The sequence below is a fragment of the Pogoniulus pusillus genome, chromosome 1 (genome assembly GCF_015220805.1).
Source record: "Pogoniulus pusillus isolate bPogPus1 chromosome 1, bPogPus1.pri, whole genome shotgun sequence".
Classification (NCBI taxonomy): Eukaryota; Metazoa; Chordata; class Aves; order Piciformes; family Lybiidae; genus Pogoniulus; species Pogoniulus pusillus.
Genome location: NC_087264.1, coordinates 22,342,173 through 22,362,477, shown reverse-complemented (window position 1 = coordinate 22,362,477; position 20,305 = coordinate 22,342,173). Strand labels below are relative to the sequence as shown.

The window sequence follows — 20,305 nt, the reverse complement described above, 5'->3', positions numbered from 1 at the left end:
CAGGCCCCTCCCCAGCCTTGCTGCCCTTCTCTGGACACCTTCCAGCACCTCAACATCTCTCTTGAATTGAGGAGCCCAGAACTGGACACAGTACTCAAGGTGTGTCAGAGTCCCTACAATTTATAACAAATATATTTCTTAACTGCTAGAATACAACTTACTTTCTATTAACACAAGTCTGGTAGACCTTAAGCACATAATGCAAATCGTAGGTTTGAAATGTAATTGTTTTTCTGTCTGTGCTGGAACCATTTCTATGTGCTTTCCACATTTTATAGTATTTTGGTTGGAGTGAGCATGCTTCCTTTAGGAAATAAGAGCCGCTCCAATTAAGGGGCATAACGTTTCCAGAGAAGGGTGACAAAGCTGTTGAGGGGCCTAAAGCACAGCCCTGTGAGGAGAGGCTGAGGGAGCTGGGGGTGTGCAGCCTGCAGAGGAGGATTGCTCAGGGCAGAGCTCATTGCTGTCTGCAACTACCTGAAAGGAGGTTGTAACCAGGTGGGGTTGGTCTCTTCTGCCAGGCAAGCAGCAACAGAACAAGGGGACACAGCCTCAAAATGTGCCAGAACAGGTTTAGCCTGGAATTTAGGAAGAAATTCTTCCCAGCAAGAGTGATTAGCATTGGAATGGTTTGCCCAGAGAGGTGATGGATTCCCCGTCCCTGGTGGTGTTTAAAAGGAGGCTGGGTGAGACACTTAGTGCCATGATTTAGTTAACTAGGAGGGTTAGGTACTAGGTTGGACTCGCTGATCTCAGAGGTCTTTTCCAACCTGGTTAATTGTGTGATTCTGTTAAAGGAAACTTTTTGTCATAACAATTCTCTCTCTGCATGTTCCAGGCCGAATAATGCTGAGCTGATTGACTTGACATTATTTCCACTTAAGTACAGAATAATAATCTCTGTTTAGTTATTTTGTGACAAATGTTTCTGCTTTGTTGTGCTTCTTTAATAAGACCTTGAAGTAACCCTCTACAAAGTAGTGTCAGGAAATGGTCCATGTTATAGTGAAAAATACTCCTGCACTTTTAACCTAATCCTGAACTACTGTGTCCAGTTCTGGAACTCCTCTCACCAGAAAGATATAGACCTGCTGGAAGGTGTCCAGAGAAGGGCCACAAGGATGATCAGAGGACTGAAGCACCTCTCCTATGAGGACAGGATGATAGAGTTGAGGGTGTTCACTTTAGAGAAGGCTCTGAAGCCTTCTTTCTGTGGCCTTCCAATATCTGAAGGGGGCTTGCAAGGAAGCTGGGGAGGGACTTTTTAGGATTTGTGGGTAGAGATAGCACTAGGGGGAATGGAGCAAAGCTAAGAAGTGGGTAGGTTCAGATTGGATGTTAGGAAAGAGTTTGTCACCATAAGGACGGTGAGACACTGAAAGAGGTTGCTCAGGGAGGTGGTAGAAGCTCCATCCATTGATGGTTGTAAGACCAGGCTGGATGTGGCTCTGGGCGACCTGATCTAGTGTAAACTGTCCCTGCCCAAGGCAGGGGCTTTGGAAGTAGATGATCCTTGAGGTCACTTCCAAAGCTAACAATTCTGTGTGATTCTGTAGATTTTCTTCTTTGTTCAAGCTGCCCTGGTAGTGTCCTAATAGAACCACAGAACCACTGAATTTCTTAGATTGGAAAAGCCCTTCAAGCTCATCAAGTCCAATCATTAGTTTCACACTGACAAGTCCTTGACTCAACCAAATCACTCATCACAACATCTCATCACTATGAATTGCTATGGTTGGAAGGGATCACCAGGATCATCCAGTCCAACCTTCATCCCAGCATCCCCAGTCACTAGACCACAGCCTCAAGCACCACATCCACTCCTCTTTTAAAGATCTTCAGGGATGGTGACTCCACCACCTCCCTGGGCAGCCTGTGCCAGTGCCTGACCACCTGCTCAGGAAAGAACTTCCTCCCAGTAGCCAACCTAAACCTGCCCTGATGCAACTTGAGGCCATTTCCTCTTGTCCTAGCATTAGTAATTGGGGAGAAGAGACCAGCTCCAGCCTCACTACAACCTCCTTTTAGGTAATTGTAGAGGGTCCCCTCTCAGCCTCCTCTTCTCCAGACCAAACACCCCCAGCTCCCTCAGCTGCTCCTCATAGGTCATGTTTGCCAGACCTCTCCCCAGCCTTGTTGCCCTTCTCTGCACCCGCTCCAGCACCTCAATGTCCCTCCTATACTGTGGTGGCCAAAACTGGACAAAGTACTTGAGGTGTGGGCTCATGAGTGCTGAGTACAGCACTAAGATGGCATTCATGAAAATGGGATAATTAGCACTAATAATGAGAAAGAGAAAGGTGTGGTTTTTCTTTTGGGTATTGAGTCTGAACACATTTTTCATCTTAGTAGTCTTCATTCTGGTATTATGAGGTTCACATAAACCACTTGGATATTGTTGGTGGCACAACTGGGCAGGGATAGTCTCTTTGAGTAGAGACCAGGGACTACCCACATGCCAGACAGCTAATTATTAAGATCAGTAGATCTTGAACTTGATAGAGTCCAGAACTCTTCTACTGCTTTGCTGCTCGTGGTAGATACAGCTTGGTTGATTATATGATCCTGTGAAAGAACAAATCTGAGGAACAGAAATAGTAGTTTGTCATTTAGGAAGAGTTTAATGAGGAACAATGATTAGCAGATACTCAGAGTTTGGTCCTAGTAAGTTGAAACAACAAATCTGAGGAACAAAAATAGTAGTTTCTCATTTAGGAGGAGCTAAGTGATAGAATCATAGAATCAAGCAGGTTGGAACACTCCTCCAAGCTCATCCAGTCCCACCTAGCACCCAGCCCTATCCAGTCAACCAGACCATGGCACTAAGTGCCCCAGCCAGGCTTTGCTTCAACAACTCCAGGCATGGCGACTCCACCACCTCCCTGGGCAGCCCATTCCAATGCCAATCACTCTCTCTGACAAAAACTTCCTCCTAACATCCAGCCTAGACCTCCCCCAGCACAACTTGAGACTGTGTCCCCTTGTTCTGGTGCTGCTTGCCTGGCAGAAGAGCGCAACTCCACCTGACTACAGCTTGCCTTCAGGGAGTTGTAGAGAGCAATGAGGTCTGCCCTGAGCCTCCTCTTCTTCAGGCTGCACACCCCCAGCTCCCTCAGCCTCTCCTCACAGGACTGTGCTCCAGGCCCCTCACCAGCTTCATTGCCCTTCTCCCTTCAGGTAGTTGTAGACAGAAGTCAGAAACTTAGTTTCTTAGTTTCTTAAGTTTCTGAGTTCTCTCAGAAGTCAGACACTTAGTTTCTGAAATTCTCCGTGGGTATTGTGTTTTACTCAGCTGGCCTGCAGGTGTAAATGGTTTTGGCTGAGGTTTCAGTACTTGGAGACTGCAGTCATTACTAAGACTCCTGGGCACACGTTTCTGTTGGAATGCAGCTGATGTCATGGAAAAACAGGACCTTTGTGGTAACCCCTAACAACCAGAAGTACAGTAAACAGTCCCTGTTACCTCCAAGCTCCTGGCTTTTAAGGAGACTCGTTAGGGTGGTCGTGCGTGCCAAGAAATATAAACTTCCACAGATTTCACTGGAGTTTGCCTAAAAGCACTGGCCTACTTCTTGGGTTTAGCCATGATTTTGATATGCCTAATAAACCCAGAAATAGTTCTGTTTAAATCTTCAAATACCCAGATTTATTGTTCTTTCCACCACCTAAACAGTTTTATGGCCTTTCACATCAGGCATCAGCGCTGGTGTGCTTGTTACAAGGGAAACAGCACTGCAGATTTCAGGATTTGCAAAAACAGTTTCTTTCCAAGGTGTTTTCCCTCTAATTAAATGAGTGAACTGTTGTTGGTGTGTTTTTTTTTCTCTTCTGCAGAAGTGCAGAACTGTACAATGAAGGTTGTTTGCTGGGTTGTGGTTTGTTTTTTTTGGTTGGTTGGGTTTTTTTTGTTGTTGATTTTGAAAACTTCTATTCTCAGCTTCAAACCCTGCATACCACTTTGCTTTCATAGGGTTACTCACGACTTCCAAGACAATTTAGAGGGGTTTTGAATGGTGTGGGGTTTTTTCCCCTCTATTGAAAGAATTACAGATACCACACCCGTGAAAACCACATCATTTGCTGGTGGGTGAGAAGCTCAACAGGAGCCAGCAGTGTGCACTTGCAGCCCAGAAAGCCAAGCAGAGCCTGGGCTGCAGCAGAGAAGTGTGGCCAGCAGGGCCAGGGAGGTGATTCTCCCCCTCTACTGCGCTCTGCTGAGACCCCACCTGGAGTACTGCATCCAGTTCTGGAGCCCCCATTCCAAGAGGGATGTGGAGATGCTGGAGTGCATCCAGAGCAGGGCCAGGAGGCTGCTGAGAGGGCTGCAGCAGCTCTGCTGTGAGGACAGACTGAAAGAGTTGGGGCTGTTGAGTCTGGAGAAGAGGAGGCTCCCAGGTGACCTTCTTGTGGCCTTCCAGAATCTGAAGGGGGCCTACAAAAAATCTGGGGAGGCAGTTTTCAGGATACCAGGGAATGACTGTCACAGAGGGGTGTTCTGCCACCTACGCCGATTGTGGCCAAGGGGAGAAATTAATTGGTGTGAGATAATATTCTATAAAAATATGCATTTATTAAGCTCACTATTCTGAACTCTCACCACCCCCAACCACTGTATATTAACATTAAAAAGATTCTACACAGTCATGGGAGCATTCTGGGATAAATACCTACAGTAACTTATTCATAACTAGCAAACATTCAAGCTATAAACAGAGAGAGGATTTTTCCCTGCGGCTTAATGCCACTTGGGGTCTATATGCTATTCGCCCAGCAGAGCGGGCTGCAAACTGATTCTGCTCTATGGCAGAAGCAAGAGAGGCATTAAAGCATTTACTCACAACTCTTATTAATTATCAGTCACCCTCCGGGGCTATGTCACAGCCTATTACTAATGTCCAAACTTCAGGGGAGCTTTGCCCGTGGACTTTAAGGCTGGAATCTTCCCGGCTTGAGGGGAAAGGAGAATCTTCTCGGCTTGTGGGGAAATGACAGTCTCTGACCTTGTGCTGCTGGTGAAGGACGCAATCTCTGCCCTATCTCCTGGCACTTTCAGTTGTTCTCCATATCATTCAATGTAGATAATAAAAGCACAACAAAACTAAATGTTTCCACTGCTTCCTAGAACATTGTATCCAAAATATCTCACTTGCTTTTCAAATCAAGCATTATATGTCCTCTTCTGTCTTATATGCCCTCATCAATGCTTATCAATATGTAAAGTGCCAGGAGGCTGGAGCCAGGCTCTGCTGGGTGATGCCTGATGACAGGACAAGGGGCAATGGGTGAAAGCTGAGGCATAGGAAGTTTAATTTAAACTTGAGGAGCATTTTTTTTCCCTATGAGAGTGACAGAGCACTGGAACAGGCTGCCCAGGGGGGTTGTGGAGTCTCCTTCTCTGCAGATATTCAAAAGCCTCCTGGATGCCAGATCCTGCAATCAAGAAGGCCAATGGGATCCTGGAGTGTATTAGGAAGAGTGTGTCCAGCAGATCAAGGGAGGTTCTCCTCCCCCTCTACTCTGCCCTGCTGAGACCTCAGCTTGAATTCTGTGTTCAGTTCTGGGCTCCCCAATTAGAGACAGACAGGGATCTGCTGGAGAGGGTCCAGCGGAGGGCTATGAGGATGGTGAGGAGGCTGGAGGGCATGGCTTATGAGGAGAGGCTGAGTGACCTGGGGCTGTTTAGTCTGGAGAGGAGAAGACTTCTGATAAATGTTTATAAGTATCTGAGGGCTGGTCAGGTTGGGGGGGACAGGCTCTGCTCACTGCACCCTGGGATAGAACAAGGAGCAATGGGTGTAAGCTGCAGCACAGGAGGTTCCAGCTCAACACAAGAGGGAACTTCTTTCCTGTAAGGGTCCCAGAGCACTGGCACAGGCTGCCCACAGAGTTGTGGGGTCTCCTTCTCTGGAGCCTTTCCAGGCCTGTCTGGATGTGTTCCTCTGTGATCTGTGTTAGATAGTATTGTCCTGCTGTGGCAGGGGGTTTGGACTGGATGATGTCCTTGGGTCATTTCCAACCCCTAACATCGTGTGAGCCTGGGATCCTGTGATGCATTCTTCTGTGATCTGGTGTTAGATCCTGCTCTGGCAGGGGGCTTGGACTGGATGAGCTTTAGAGGTCCCTTCTAGCCCCTGACATTCTGTGATTCTGACAACCCAGTGTTCACCACTAAGAGGTTAAGTTACCAAGCAGGTCTCCTGCAATCCAAAGCACCTAGGAAGTCTGTGCTCTCACTGATTGTGCTGCTGCTGCCTCTGGGAGCCTGGGCGTTGTTTGGGGGCTGCTGTCAAGCGCACTGCAAGCAAGGACAATAACCCACCTCATTCTTCTTGGCTTTTTCTGACTCATGCAGGTGCCTTCCACATACTCCTATGAAGTCTTTGATGTTTATCAGGAGGACGTTCCTCTTAAATTTATGTTAGGTCAGCCAGAGGTCAGCATGCCCTGTCTGAGAACTTGGTTTACACACCTCTGGCAGGTTAAGAAAAGGCTGGCACTGTTGCATGATGGTTTGCTCCTGCAGCCTTTTGTCACAGGCCAGGTAAGATGGAAACACCTAATTGTTTTGTCACTTAGATTACCTTCTGCACACAATAGTTCTGAGTAGATGTTTTGCCCTTCCCTATTCCAAGGGCTATTTATATGTTTTGCTAACGGGCAGTCAGGAGGTTATTGATGACTGCTGTGAACGTGACTACAGGCAGAACCACTCTTTCAGTGCCTCACCAAACTGAGTGGCTGATACAAGATGGCTTTAGATTTTTGACACTGTAAGGTCTCCAAATAGTTGTTTTCTGAGTTCAGAATGAGTGTTCTCACATCTGACTTTAAGTATCTGGTGAGATTTTATCTGAAGAGTAGAAGGGTAATTCTAGGAACATGGGTTCCTGGAATCCACATCCCTAAATCCTGGCATTAGGTATATGTAATATATGTAAGGGATAGATGTAATACAGATGTAGTTTTTAGAATGACATCTGTAATCTTGTAAATTGGAATGTCCCCCGAAATCCTCAATTAGAAATCACTTCCATGGTGATGGAAGAGTATTATAGCTCAAATCTGAAGTGGAGAGAAGGCCAGTGCTTGAGAGCTGTGCCAGAATCATGGAATCATCGAGCAGTTTAGGTTGGAAAGGACCTCAAAGCTCAGCCAGTTCCAAACCCCTGCCATAGGCAGGGACACCTCCCACTAGAACAGGTCGCTCAAGGCCTCATCCAACCTGGCCTTGAACACCTCCAGGGAGGTTGTGGAGCACAGAAGCACAGATCTTTGATCACATTGAGTACTTCTGTGCTCCACAGCCTCCCTGGGCAACTTGTTCCAGTGTCTCACCACCTTCATTAAAAGAACTCTTTCCTAACACCCAGTTTCAGTCTCCCCTCTGCCACTTTAAACCCATTGCCCCTCATGCTGTCATTACAAGACATCGTCAGTAGTCCCTCCCCAGCCTTCCTGTAGCCCCCTTCAGATAGTGGAAGGCCACTCCAAGATTTCCTTGAAGCCTTCTCTTCTCCAGACTACAGAGCCCCAACTCTCATAGCCTGTCCTCATAGCAGAGCTGCTTCAGCCCTCTCAGCATCTTGGTGGCCTCCTCTGGACTCCCTCCAACAGTTCCATGTCCTTCTTGTGTTGGGGGCTCCAGAACTGCCCCAGGTGGGGTGTGAGGAGAGCAGAGCCAAAGGGCAGAATCCCCTCCCTTGCCCTGCTGCCCACACTGCTCTTGCTGCAGCCCAGCACAGGGTTGCTGTGTGAGCTGCACTCACACTGCAGGCTCATCACAGTATCACCAAGGTTGAGCTTTTCATCACCCCAGGCCCCCAGGTCCTCAGGGCTGTTCTCAGCCATTTTCCACCCAGGCTGTATCTTCTGACAGGTTATTACCAAAACCATGTAGGATCTTATAACTAAGGAATTAATGGAAACAAATGCTGCTCAGATTTCCTGATTTTCACTGACTAGTTCTAGCAGACATAACATTGTTTTGTGTTTATTGGGAAAGGGAGCAGATTACCTAATTCTTCATTTAACTGCTATAGGTCATGGAAAAGGACCTGTATGACAACTCTCTTCATCCAGCAGTTTGCAAAGTTACTGAGCACAGGCCTGCCAAACTCAGTATCTGTGTTACAAGAGTACAGGTTTCAGTAAACTTACTTTCCTTCCTGGTAAAGTTCAGGTATTGGTCATTGCTAGAAGCAAGATCACAGATTAGGTGGTCAGTAGCCTGGCTTATCCTGTTTCTGTGGAGATGAGGGTCATAAAGAAACATTAGTCAGACAAGAAAGGTAAGAGTTGTCACTGCTTTACACGTCCAATTTTAGCATGCATCTGTTTTTACTTGGCTTCCTGACCATCTCTGCTCTCTTCAAGTACGCAGTTTAGAAGCTGGAATTTAGATTGTCCAGGGCATCAGGCTTTAACTTCTCATGGTCTTCTTTTTAAAAGATAGAACAAGGATATTTCAAGTTTAGATTCCCTTCTCTGGGTTGTTTGGTGGGTTCTGAATGCAACATTACTACATAGCAGTAGAGGAATGCACATTAAACAACGTTCATTTTCAAACACTTCATAGAGAATTGTTTACGCTGGAAAGGACTGCTTGAGATTACCTAGTCCAACCCCATACTTACTGCATCATCCAAATACACTGATGTGGGCCAAGTCTTTTGTCAGTCATAGAATCATAGAATGGTTTAGCTTGGAAGGGACCTCAAAGCTCAACCAGTTCCAACTCCCTGCAATAGGCAGGGACACCTTCCACTAGAACAGGTTGCTCTAGGCCTCATCAAACCTGGCTTTGAATACCATCAGGGAGATTATGGAGCACAGATACTGTGATTGTGATGGTTTGGATGTTACCTGTCGTCACCCCCCACTTATGAAATCACCTGGACTAGGCTCAGATGAGCTGGAAATTAAGAATGAAGCTTTATATTTACAGCTTAGCACAAGATACAAGCAGGCATTTACAGTATATATACAGCTATGGACAGAAATATCCAAGTTAAAACGTAATGCAGAAACACAGCAGCCCTCCCAGAAACCAGAGTCCCCAGGAGGGGCTCCAAACCACCCTTCCACCTCCTTCCCACCCCTCTACCTTATGCCAGACTTTGCCTTATGTGCAAGGTGGGTTTGGAAGATCAGCCAGGGGGCACAGAACGCAAAAAGGTTAGTTACACAGCAGGTTAGGGAGGAAAGTACAGGCAGACAGAGACACACAGCAACTGTGTCATCTATGTTTGTGTTTATCCATCTCAGCAAGCCTATGAGTGCAGCAGACATCACCATTTCTTCCTTTTCACAGCCTAGTATCTAATTCTTCTCACCAAAATACCCCAGCTAGCTTCAAATTAGTACAGTGATCCACAACCTCCCTGGGCAACCTGTGCCAGCGTCTTGCCACCCTCACTGCAAAGAACTTTCTCCTAACATTCAGTTTCAGTCTCCCCTCTGCCAGTTTAAACCCATTCCTCCTCGTCCTGTCATTACAAGACCTTGTCAGTAGTCCCTACTCAACCTTCCTGTAGCCCCTTTCAGATACTGGAAGGCCACTCCAAGGTCTCCTCCAAGCCTTCCCTTCTCCAGTCTGCAGAACCCCAACTCTCTCAGCCTGTCCTCATAGCAGAGCTGCTGCAGCCCTCTCAGCATCTTGGTGGCCTCCTCTGGACTCCCTCCAACAGTTCCATGTCCTTCTTGTGCTGGGGGCTCCAGAACTGCACACAGGACTGCAGGTGGGGTGTGAGGAGAGCAGAGCCAAAGGGCAGAATCCCCTCCCTTGCCCTGCTGCCCACACTGCTCTTGCTGCAGCCCAGCACAGGGTTGCTGTCTGGGCTGCACTCACACTGCAGACTCGTGTTGAGCTTTTCAATCTCCCCGCTGCCAGTTTCAACCCCATTACCTTTCATCCTGTCATTACAAGACCTTGTCAATAGTCCCTCCCTAGCCTTCCTGTAAGCCCCTTTCAGATCCTGGAAGGCTGTGTATTTTCTCTTTACCTGGGCTTTACCCCAGGCTTTTCAACAGGCAGACAGCAAAAAAAGCTGCCATTGTAATAAGTTATTTCTCGAGGAGAGTCACACCTGACTGAGCAGTCTTGGATTTGATGTACTTACCAAATTTACTTAGACTGCTTTAAGAAAACCAAGGTAGTGTTCTCAGTGACAAGTGCGTGGCACAAAGCATTTTGTAGAGTGAATTTGGTGTTCAGGAGGTCCGTGCTTCCTGCTAAATTGTGACAGTGTACTGGGAAAAACCACCCTCGTGTTCCAGTCCTGAGTTCTTTGCTCTGGTGGCAGTCTTCAGTCTGTTTCTGATTTGTTAAATACTTCCCTCTTCCAATGCTGGTCCAACAAGTGCTATCTATGTAATAAATTGGATAGGAGGTTGATATTAATATTGAAGCTTCCAGCACCTTGACTCCTTGCCTGTGGCTCTGGACTTCTCAGTAGCTGAGTACATGCATCATGGATGCCTTTAGTGCAGCGTGGTGTTGTATTAGATGCGTCAGTTTTGGCTTACAGACACTTTTTAGTCTTCGATCATTAAGTTAATTAGATACCTTTTTACTGGACAAGGGGTTTGTGTCTGCCTTTTGCTGTAAATCTCCTTGTAGTTGTGTAGCTACCTGATAGCTGATACAAAGGAGGGCCTGGCATCAATGACAGAAGGGACAAGGAGCTGTTCCTTTGGGCCATCATATGGTGTGTCCACTACTGTGTCCAGTTCTGGGCTCCTCAATTCAAGAGAGATGTTGAGGTGCTGGAAGGTGTCCAGAGAAGGGTGACAAAGCTGGTGAGAGTCCTGGAGCGCAGTCCTGTGAGGAGAGGCTGAGGGAGCTGGGGGTGTGCAGCCTGCAGAAGAGGAGGCTCAGGGCAGACCTCATTGCTCTCTACAACTCCCTGAAGGGAGACTGTAGCCAGGTGGGGTTGGTCTCTTCTCCCAGGCACCCAGCAACAGAAGAAGGGGATGCAGTCTCAAGGTGTGCCAGGGCAGGTCTAGGCTGGATGTTCACAGGATCCCAGGCTCACAGGATGTTAGGGGTTGGAAGTGACCCAAGGAGATCATCCAGTCCAAGCCCCCTGCCACAGCAGGACAATCCTATCTAACACAGATCACACAGGAACACATCCAGACAGGCCTGGAAAGGCTCCAGAGAAGGAGACCCCACAACTCTGTGGGCAGCCTGTGCCAGTGCTCTGGGACCCTTCCAGGAAAGAAGTTCCCCCTTGTGTTGAGCTGGAACCTCCTGTGCTGCAGCTTACACCCATTGCTCCTTGTTCTATCCCAGGGTGCAGTGAGCAGAGCCTGTCCCCCCCATCCTAGCAGCCTTCAGATACTTATAAATATTTATCAAATCCCCTCTAAATCTTCTCTTCTTCAGACTGAAAGGCCCCAGGTCCCTCAGCCTCTCCTCGTATTCCATGCCCTCCAGTCCCCTCATCATCCTCTTAGCCCTCCACTGGACCCTCTCCAGCAGATCCCTGTCCCTCTTCAGCTGAGGAGCCCAAAACTGAACACAGTACTCAAGCTGAGGTCTCAGCAGGGCAGAGTAGAGGGGGAGGAGAACCTCCCTTGATCTGCTGGACACTTCTCCTAATACACTGCAGGATCCCCTTGGCCTTCTTGGCCACAAGGGCACATTGCTGTGCCATGGGTAACTTGTTAGCCACCTGGACCCCCAGATCCCTCTCCACAGGGCTGCTCTCCAGCAGATCACCTCCCAGCCTGTACTGGTGGAGTTTGTTATTCCTCCCCAGATGCAAGACTCTGCACTTGTCCTTGTTGAACTTGATCTGGTTCCTCTGTGCCCATCTCTCAGTCTGTCCAGGGAGTTCTTGGCAGAGAGAGTGATTGGCATTGGAATGAGCTGCCCAGGGAGGTGGTGTAGTCACCATCCCTGAAGGTGTTCAAGCAAAGCCTGGCTGGGGCACTTAGAGCCATGGTCTGGTTGATTGGCTAGGGCTGGGTGCTAGGTTGGGCTGGATGAGTTGGAGGTCTCTTCCAACCTGCTTGATTCTGTGATTCTGTGGTCTGGTCAGCTTAAGAAACTCAGGAACTACAGCAGAACAACAACAGCTGCAGTCAAACAAAAAGCTGTTTCCATGGAAATAAAGTACATGGGTGTAACTTAAGCACTGGAGTGCTCTCCTCCCACTCCCTGACTGGGTAATCTGTCACTGCGGCATTTGACCTACAGACTTCTTTCTCCAGTACCTTTGGGTAGGTAGGCAGAGTTTACGCAGTGTGCAGAACTTAGACCCTTGCATTTAGGGTGCCTGGAACTCTCTGCTGGAGATTTGCTGCTTTATTGCAGACAGTACCTAAGGGTGCAGACAGGATTCCTGGTCGGCTGGGAGAGAATAGACATGGGGACGTTTGGTTTAGACATAAGGAGTGTTCATTCACCAGCTGGACTTGCCTGTTAGTAGTCAGTACAGGCAATGTAATTGCAGTGAAGCACATAGAGGAAAGAAGTCTGCTTTGCGGGCAGGCAGTTGTGAAGAGTGTTAGAGCTCATGTTCAGAGACTGACCGCAGGCTTTGTGTGCTGGCAGTTGTTCACTTCCTGTGATCGTTTGTTTTGATGTGTACTAAACAATACCAAAAGCAGTGGTTTCCACCGCGAGAACACTGTGGGCTCTCAGACTTCCTTACAGGCTGTACAGAACAAATGAATTTAGCTTTTTCTCTTAATGGTGGTTCCTGGCAATAGTTGCCAAACGCTGCCAGTTTCCAGAATATGGCTTGGGAATCAGTGCTGCAGAGTGGTTGGAAACATGTTAAAAAAGTTCTGTCTGTAGTGTGGGAAGCATTTGACCTGGAGAGGCTTTCTGTGTTGTTGAAGATCATAGGTGTCACTAGATGGTCAGATGCAGCAGCCCCTAGCTGCCCTTCTGACCTGGGTGCTGCCCCTGCCTTGCAGGTTTGACAGCTGTAACAAGGGAGGTTATTCTTACCCTGTGCTCAGCACTGCTCAGGCCACACCTTGAGTGCTGTGTCCAGTTCTGGGCTCCTCGATTCAAGAGAGATGTTGAGGTGCTGGAAGGTGTCCAGAGAAGGGCAGAAAGGCTGGGGAGGGGCCTGGAGCACAGCCCTGTGAGGAGAGGCTGAGGGAGCTGGGGATATGCAGCCTGCAGAAGACAAGGCTCAGGGCAGACCTCATTGCTGTCTACAACTCCCTGAAGGGAGGCTGTAACCAGGTGGGGTTGGTCTCTTCTTCCAGGCAAGCAGCAACAGAACAAGGGGACACAGTCTCAAGTTGTGGCAGGGGAGGTCTAGGCTGGATGTTTGGAGGAAGTTGTTGTCAGAGAGAGTGATTGGCATTGGAATGGGCTGCCCAGGGAGCCCTGGACGTGTTCAAGGAAAGCCTGGCTGGGGCACTTAGTGCCATGGTTTGGTTATTTGATTTGTCTAGGGCTGGATGCTGGGTTGGACTGGATGAGCTTGGAGCTCTCTTCCTACCTGGTTGATTCTGTGATTGTAATTGGCAACTTGACTGTATGCAGGTGAGCTGCTCTTTCTCTCAGCCCAAGGAGGACTCTGAAACACCCTCTGCATTTATTCCCTTCTGGAGTGAGGTTGAATTCAGCAGAAACCTGGTGGAAACACCTGGTGGAAAAATGGTCTCCTCCTGTGCCACTATCTGTGAATGCTGCTGGTGGTGATGGGGGCAGCATTTTTGTTGCACGTTGTGATTTCAGGTCAGAAGCATTTTCTTCCCTCTTGCCCTGTCTTCTTCTTTCTCAGGCTCTTCTAGGAAATCCCTGGCACTTTGCAGAATGGGTTGGCTTTGCACCTTAAACCTTCCTGTTCCTGGTTATGTCCTCTGAAAAAAAAGTGGGTGAGGAGGAGAGTGAGTGAACAAAATTACATTCCTACCCTTTTGTAGATCCAGCCTCAGGCTAAGATGAAGGGCTTGGGAGGTTTGAGACCTTGTGCATGCCTCCTGGATTCTTTTCCCACTGTGCCATTTCCTTTCAGCACTGTCTGGTCCTTCAAGCTCACCTGGGTGTGTTCACAGGTAGCCAGACTTGTATTGTGAAAGAGAAATTAGGCACTTAAGCTTGGCAATAATTAACTCTCATAGCGTTGTTTGCTACCTCTTTGTCATGCGTTTATTGTCCTTTGTTTGCTCACTTCTAAGGAAATTATTCTTGGCATTTTATCAGGCTTTTATGGAACTGAGCAAGTGAAGAATTAAACCATGAGGCTCAGGTGCAGAGGAGGGGTTTCTTTCATTCCTTGGCAATTCACCTGTATAAACATGTATTGGGGTGGAGCTGAGCAGCGATGACAGCAGTGTGGAATCATAATAAACAGGTTTTGCGTAGTGCTTCTTGCTAAAAGCCTGCTTCAGAAACCCCTAATCATGTCTTCCAGACTGATAACCTCCTTGTCCTCAGTGGGGCGAGGAGGACTGGGTGAATTGCTTTGCTCTTTGTGTGATGTGTGCTGAGCCCCACAGAAAAAGCTAACTGGAATCTCCTCTTGCTCATACTGACATGTCAGGGCAAGTGCCCACCAAACCGACCAGCCTGCCTGCTTAACTCTGGTGCTGCCTGACAGAAAGCCATGAAAGCTCATCACCTCTGAATGCACAAATGCACTCAATCATTTTAATCCTTATTGAACAGAGTGCCTTTTCCAAGGTGACTTTTTTAACTGGGCCTCTTGCTGTGCCCTTTCTGTGTACAGGCTTTGCTTTGCAAAGCATTGCTGGCCAGCTAATAGAGACAAGCCATTCGCAGCTGGTGAGAGATGCTTAAGTGCATGGGAGTGAAGCTTGACCTGTGTGATTTTTAAACCCAAAAAGTGTTGTGGTTTTTTTTGAAGAGGGGCACCATGTATGTCTGGCTCTTTTGTGCACAAAGGAATGCTTTTTCAGTCTATTTTGCCTTGAGGATTACATCAGAAGCCAGATCAGGATCATAGAATCATAGAATCAGCCAGGTTGGAAGAGACCTCCAAGAGCATCCAGTCCAATCTAGCACCCAGCCCTAGCCAGTCAACCAGGCCATGGCACTAAGTGCCCCAGCCAGGCTTTGCTTGAATGCCTTCAGGTATGATGACTCCACCACCACCCTGGGCAGCCCATTCCAATGCCAATCACTCTCTCTGACAACAACTTCCTAACAACATTCAGCCTAGACCTCCCCTGGCACAGCTTGAGACTCTGTCCCCTTGTTCTGTTGCTGCTTGCCTGGCAGAGAAGACCAACCCCACCTGGCTACAGCCTCCCTTCAGGGAGTTGTAGACAGCAGCGAGGTCTGCCCTGAGCCTCCTCTGCTGCAGGCTGCACACTCCCAGCTCCCTCAGCCTCTCCTCACAGGGCTGTGCTCCAGGCCCCTCCCCAGCCTTGCTGCCCTTCTCTGGACACCTTCCAGTGTCTCAACATCTCTCTTGAATTGAGGAGCCCAGAAGCATACACAAGTTGACTTTCCTATACAGTCAAATTATTATCAACTGCTGCATGTGCAACAGTGAATTTCTTCTTTGTAATTTCCCATTAAAAATGTATCAAGAGCACTCAGATGTACCTGGGCTGTGGTTTTAAGGAGCAAAGTGAGCTGATGGGCTTGTCACAGAATCACAGCAACATGCAGTTTGGCAAAGCCCCTCAGGATCACCGAGTCCAACCTAGAACCCTACTCTACAAGATTTACCCTAAACCATAGCCCTAAGCACCACATCCAAACCACCCTTAAAGACATAGTCCTTCTCCTCAGACTTTGCTCCTGTCATATACCTTGTTCTGGTTTCTGTGTTCACTCCATCCAGAAAAAAAATGGGTCCTCTGCTGAGCCTTTGTATGCACTGTATGCACCGATGCAGAAGAAAGTACATACAGCAAACCAGGATGTTAACTTTCTGTAGGGTCAGCTTTGTTTCAATCCCCTGAGTCCTATCACTACCTGACAGCCTAGAGTCGCTCCCCAGCTTCCTTGTAGCACCAACAGGCACTGGGAACCAATTTCAGCTTCCAGGGCACTCTGTATGCTGAGTATCTTTCATCCACAATCCCTACTGAAGTATTTCCACTTGCTCATACTGAATTCTCTTTTCACTGAAGCCCACACTCAGCCATTTCAGCATGCTGACCCTACAGCAGAGGGCTGGAGTTTCTCTGCTGTGAGGAGAGACTGAAAGAGTTGGGGCTGTTCAGTCTGGAGAAGAGGAGAAGGCTCCCAGTGACCTTATTGTGACCTTTCAGTATCTGAAGGGGGCTACAAGAAAGCTGGGGAGAGACTTTTTAGGGTGTCAGGTATTGTTAGGACTGGGGAGAGTGGAACCAAGCTAGAAATGGGCAGATTCAGATTGGATGTTAGGAAGAAGTTCTTCGGCATGAGGGTGTGAGAGCCTGGCAGGGGTTGCCCAGGGAGGTGGTGGAAGCCTCATGTTTAAGGCCAGGCTGGATGAGGCTGTAGACAGTGTGGCCTAGTGTGAGGTGTCCCTGCTCATGGCAGGGGGGGTTAGAACTAGATGATTCTTTTGGTCCCTTCCAATCCTGACTGCTTCTATGATTCCATCAAAGGCTTTATTTTGAGATTTGATTTTCCTGTGCAAGCTTGCTTGAAACTTGCAGTCCAGCAGCCCGCTCTTGTTTTGAAGTGAGTATTACTCCAAAGGGTATCTTACTGATGTCTTGCAAAAGAAATAGTACTTTAATTGCATTGTTGCTGACTTTTTTCAGAGAACTTGGGTGTCTTTCAGCTGTAACCTTCAAGACAAATACAAATCTCAGAATAAGTGATATGTAATATTGATGGGATTTTAGTCCATCTAGTTCTCTGGGTTTGCCTCCTTACTTGTTGTAGGACTTGTTTCTCCTTTCACATGAGTATACAGTGCTTGTTTAGGTTTATCTTGTGGTCATAGAATCATAGAATCAAGCAGGTTGGAAGAGACCTCCAAGATCACCCAGTCCAACCTATCTCCCAGCCCTATCCAGTCATCTAGACCATGGCACTAAATGCCTCACTCAGGCTTTGCTTCAACACCTCCAGGGACGGTGACTTCTGAAATGAATCCTGAGTGACATTGAGGACTCTTAGTCATGATTTGAGAGCAGCAGGTGAACTGGAATGTCTGTCAGTAGAGTACATACAGTAGGATTCTTACAGTAATGATCCATTAACTAATTGACTCATTCCATGCTTTCTCTGATGTTTTCTTTTTATTGATGTTATCACAGAAGTGATTTTTGAAGTTTAAAATGCCTTATTCTGTGGAAATCATATTTTCTTCCTTTATTCTCATCCTCTGCCTGTGAAAAGGGAATGTTTTTCTTAACAAGAAGATAGATTGTTGCTAAGAGTAGAGGCTTGCCAGAAAAGCTTCTTTGTTTTGTGCTAATTAGGCCAATTGGTCTAAGAAAACAGAATTACACTGCTTTCTTTAAACTTTTCTTATTTAAGGTATTTCTGAAGAGTGGACTTTTTTTTTTTCTTTCATATATTTGATTTAACATAGAATCATTGACTCACAGAATGCTTTGGCTGAAAGGGACCTTTACAGGTCATCTAGACCAACCCTCGTGCAGTGGGCAGGAACATCTGGACCTGAGCAAAACTTTTGACACTGTCCCACACCACATCTTGGTCTCCAGGCTGGTGACACATGGGTTTGATGGGTGGAGCACTGGATGGATAAAGAACTGGCTTGATGGCTGCACCCAAAGAGTGGCTATCAATGGCTCCATGGCCAAGTGGAGGCCAGTGACAAGTGGAGTCTCTCAGGGATCAGTCCTGGGACCAGTCTTGGTCAACATCTCTGTGGGTGCCATGGACAGAGGCACTGAGTGCAGCTTCAGCAACTTTGCTGATGACACCAAGCTGTGTGGTGCAGCAGCCAGGCTGGAGGGCAGGGATCCATCCAGAGGGAGCTGGACAGGCTGGACAAGCCAACCTCAGGAGGTTCAACAAGAGCAAGTGCAAGGTCCTGCATCTCAGTTGAGGCAATGCCAAGCACAAATGCAGGCTGGGCAGTGAGTGGCTGGAGAGCAGCCCTGAGGGGAGGCACTTGAGGGTGCTGATGGTGGGGGAGAAGCTCAAGAGGAGCCATCAGTGTGCACTTGCAGCCCAGAAAGCCAAGCAGAGGCTGGGCTGCATCAGCAGAAGTGTGGCCAACAGGGCCAGGGAGGTGATTTTCCCCCTCTGCTGTACTCTGCTGAGACCCCAGCTGGAGTACTGCATCCAATTCTGGAGCCCCCATTACAAGAGGGCTGTGGAGATGCTGGAGTGTGTCCAGAGCAGGACCATGAGGATGGTGAGAGGGGTGCAGCAGCTCTGCTGTGAGCACAGACTGAAAGAGTTGGGGCTGTTGAGTCTGGAGAAGAGGAGGCTCCCAGGTGACCTTCTTGTGGCCTTCCAGGATCTGAAGGAGGCCTATGAATATCTGGGGAGGGACTTTTTACGCTGTCAGGGAGTGATAGGGCAGGGGAGAGTAGAACAAAGCTGGAAATGGGTAGATTCAGGCTGGATGTTAGGAAGAAGTTGTTGAGCCTGAGAGTGGTGAGAGGCTGGAATGGGTTTCCCAGGGAAGTGGTGGAAGTCTCATCCCTGGAGGTGTTGAAGGGCAGGCTGGCTGAGGCTGTGGGCAGCCTGATGTAGGGTAGGATGTTCCTGGGCATGGCAGGGGTTTTGGAACTGGCTGATCCTTGTGGTCCTTTCCAACCTTGACTGATTCTATGATTCTCTATTAGCTCCCTTCCCTGTGCTTTTGCAGCTCCTTCCTTGCCAGCCTAAGGTGTTATGGTTGTCATTCAGTGAAACAGTTTCCTGGCATGATGCAGCCTAAAATTAACCTCCTGAAAAAAATGTGCTATGAGACAATAAGTAGCCAAAGGTAAAGAAGTTTGGCAGTTTCTCAAGCCTGCTTGGCTGCTGAAACAGAAGCACCTTGTAACTGTCCCCTGAGTGATCATTCCCATCCATAAGCAGTGCCAAAATGGCTGTGGCAGTCTTTGTGGTGTCTTCACCTGGTCCTTAACGGGTGCTGCTTGTCTGATCTCCAGCTCTGGGTGTGTGCTGACTGCTGCCTTTTCTGGGGGTTTCCTGTGCTTGTAACAGGCTTCACTGCTGCCCTGGACTGTGCTGCGGTGTTCATGGCTATAAATATGCAGTGTTTAGTGACTGTTTCTATGGATTTATGTTTGTTTAAAATAATAAAGACTGACTTAACATGTAACTCTGGAAGTTATTAATGGTTTGTCTGCAGGCCATTACATCATGAAGAAACTAAAGCATACTTTCAGAGCATTTACTGCCTTCTCTCAGGATTGCTGACATACAAAACACAGCTGTTGAGCAGCTCACGTAACATTCACTAGCAGTGCCAGATCAAAAACAAACAGTGCAGGAGAGCTGCAGGACTCAGAAAAGCTACAATTTTCTTTCTAAGAGAAAAAGAGCTTTTTGTTTCTCTGAGTGCAGGTTGTAGTTCTGCAGTTCTAAATACAGATTGTAGTAAAAGCTAAAGTCAGAGAATCACAGAATCAGGCAGGTTGGAAGGGACCTCCAAGCTCATCCAGGCCAACCTAGCACCCAGCCCTGTCCAATCAACCAGACCATGGCACTAAGTGCCCCAGCCACGCTTGGCTTCAACACCTCCAGGCACAGCAACTCCACCACCTCCCTGGGCAGCCCATTCCAATGCCAATCACTCTCTCTGACAACAACTTCCTCCTAACATCCAGCCTAGACCTCCCCTGGCACAGCTTGAGACTGTGTCCCCTTCTTCTGTTGCTGCTTGCCTGGGAGAAGAACCCAACCCCACCTGGCTACAGCCTCCCTTCAGGGAGTTGTAGACAGCAATGAGTTCTGCCCTGAGCCTCCTCTTCTGCAGGCTGCACACTCCCAAACTCCCTCAGCCTCTCCTCACAGGGCTGTGCTCCAGGCCCCTCACCAGCTTTATTGCCCTTTCTGGACACATTCCAGTATCTCAACATCTCTCCTGAATTGATGATCCCAGAACTGGACACAGTACTCAAGGTGTGGCCTGACTAGTGCTGAGCACAGGGGCAGAAGAACCTCCCTTGCCCTGCTGGCCACACTGCTCCCAATGCAGGCCAGGATGCCATTGGCTCTCCTGGCCACCTGGGTACACTGCTGGCTCATGTTCAGCTACTCTCTACCAGCCCTCGCAGGTCCCTCTGTGCCTGGCTGCTCTCAGCCACTCTGTCCCCAGCCTGTAGTGCTGCTTGGGGTTGTGATTCTCCCCCTCTGCTCTGCTCTGCTGAGACCCCACCTGGAGCACTGCATCCAGTTCTGGAGCCCCCACTACAAGAGGGATGTGGAGATGCT

The 20,305-nt window shown here is 48.2% G+C and overlaps 1 protein-coding gene across 12 annotated transcripts in view; it reads left to right on the top strand.

Moving 5' to 3' along the window:
• RAD51B (RAD51 paralog B) overlaps positions 1 to 20,305 on the top strand; it is a 337,533-nt gene that overhangs the window by 145,954 nt on the left and 171,274 nt on the right. The gene's annotated exons all lie outside the window — the stretch shown is intronic.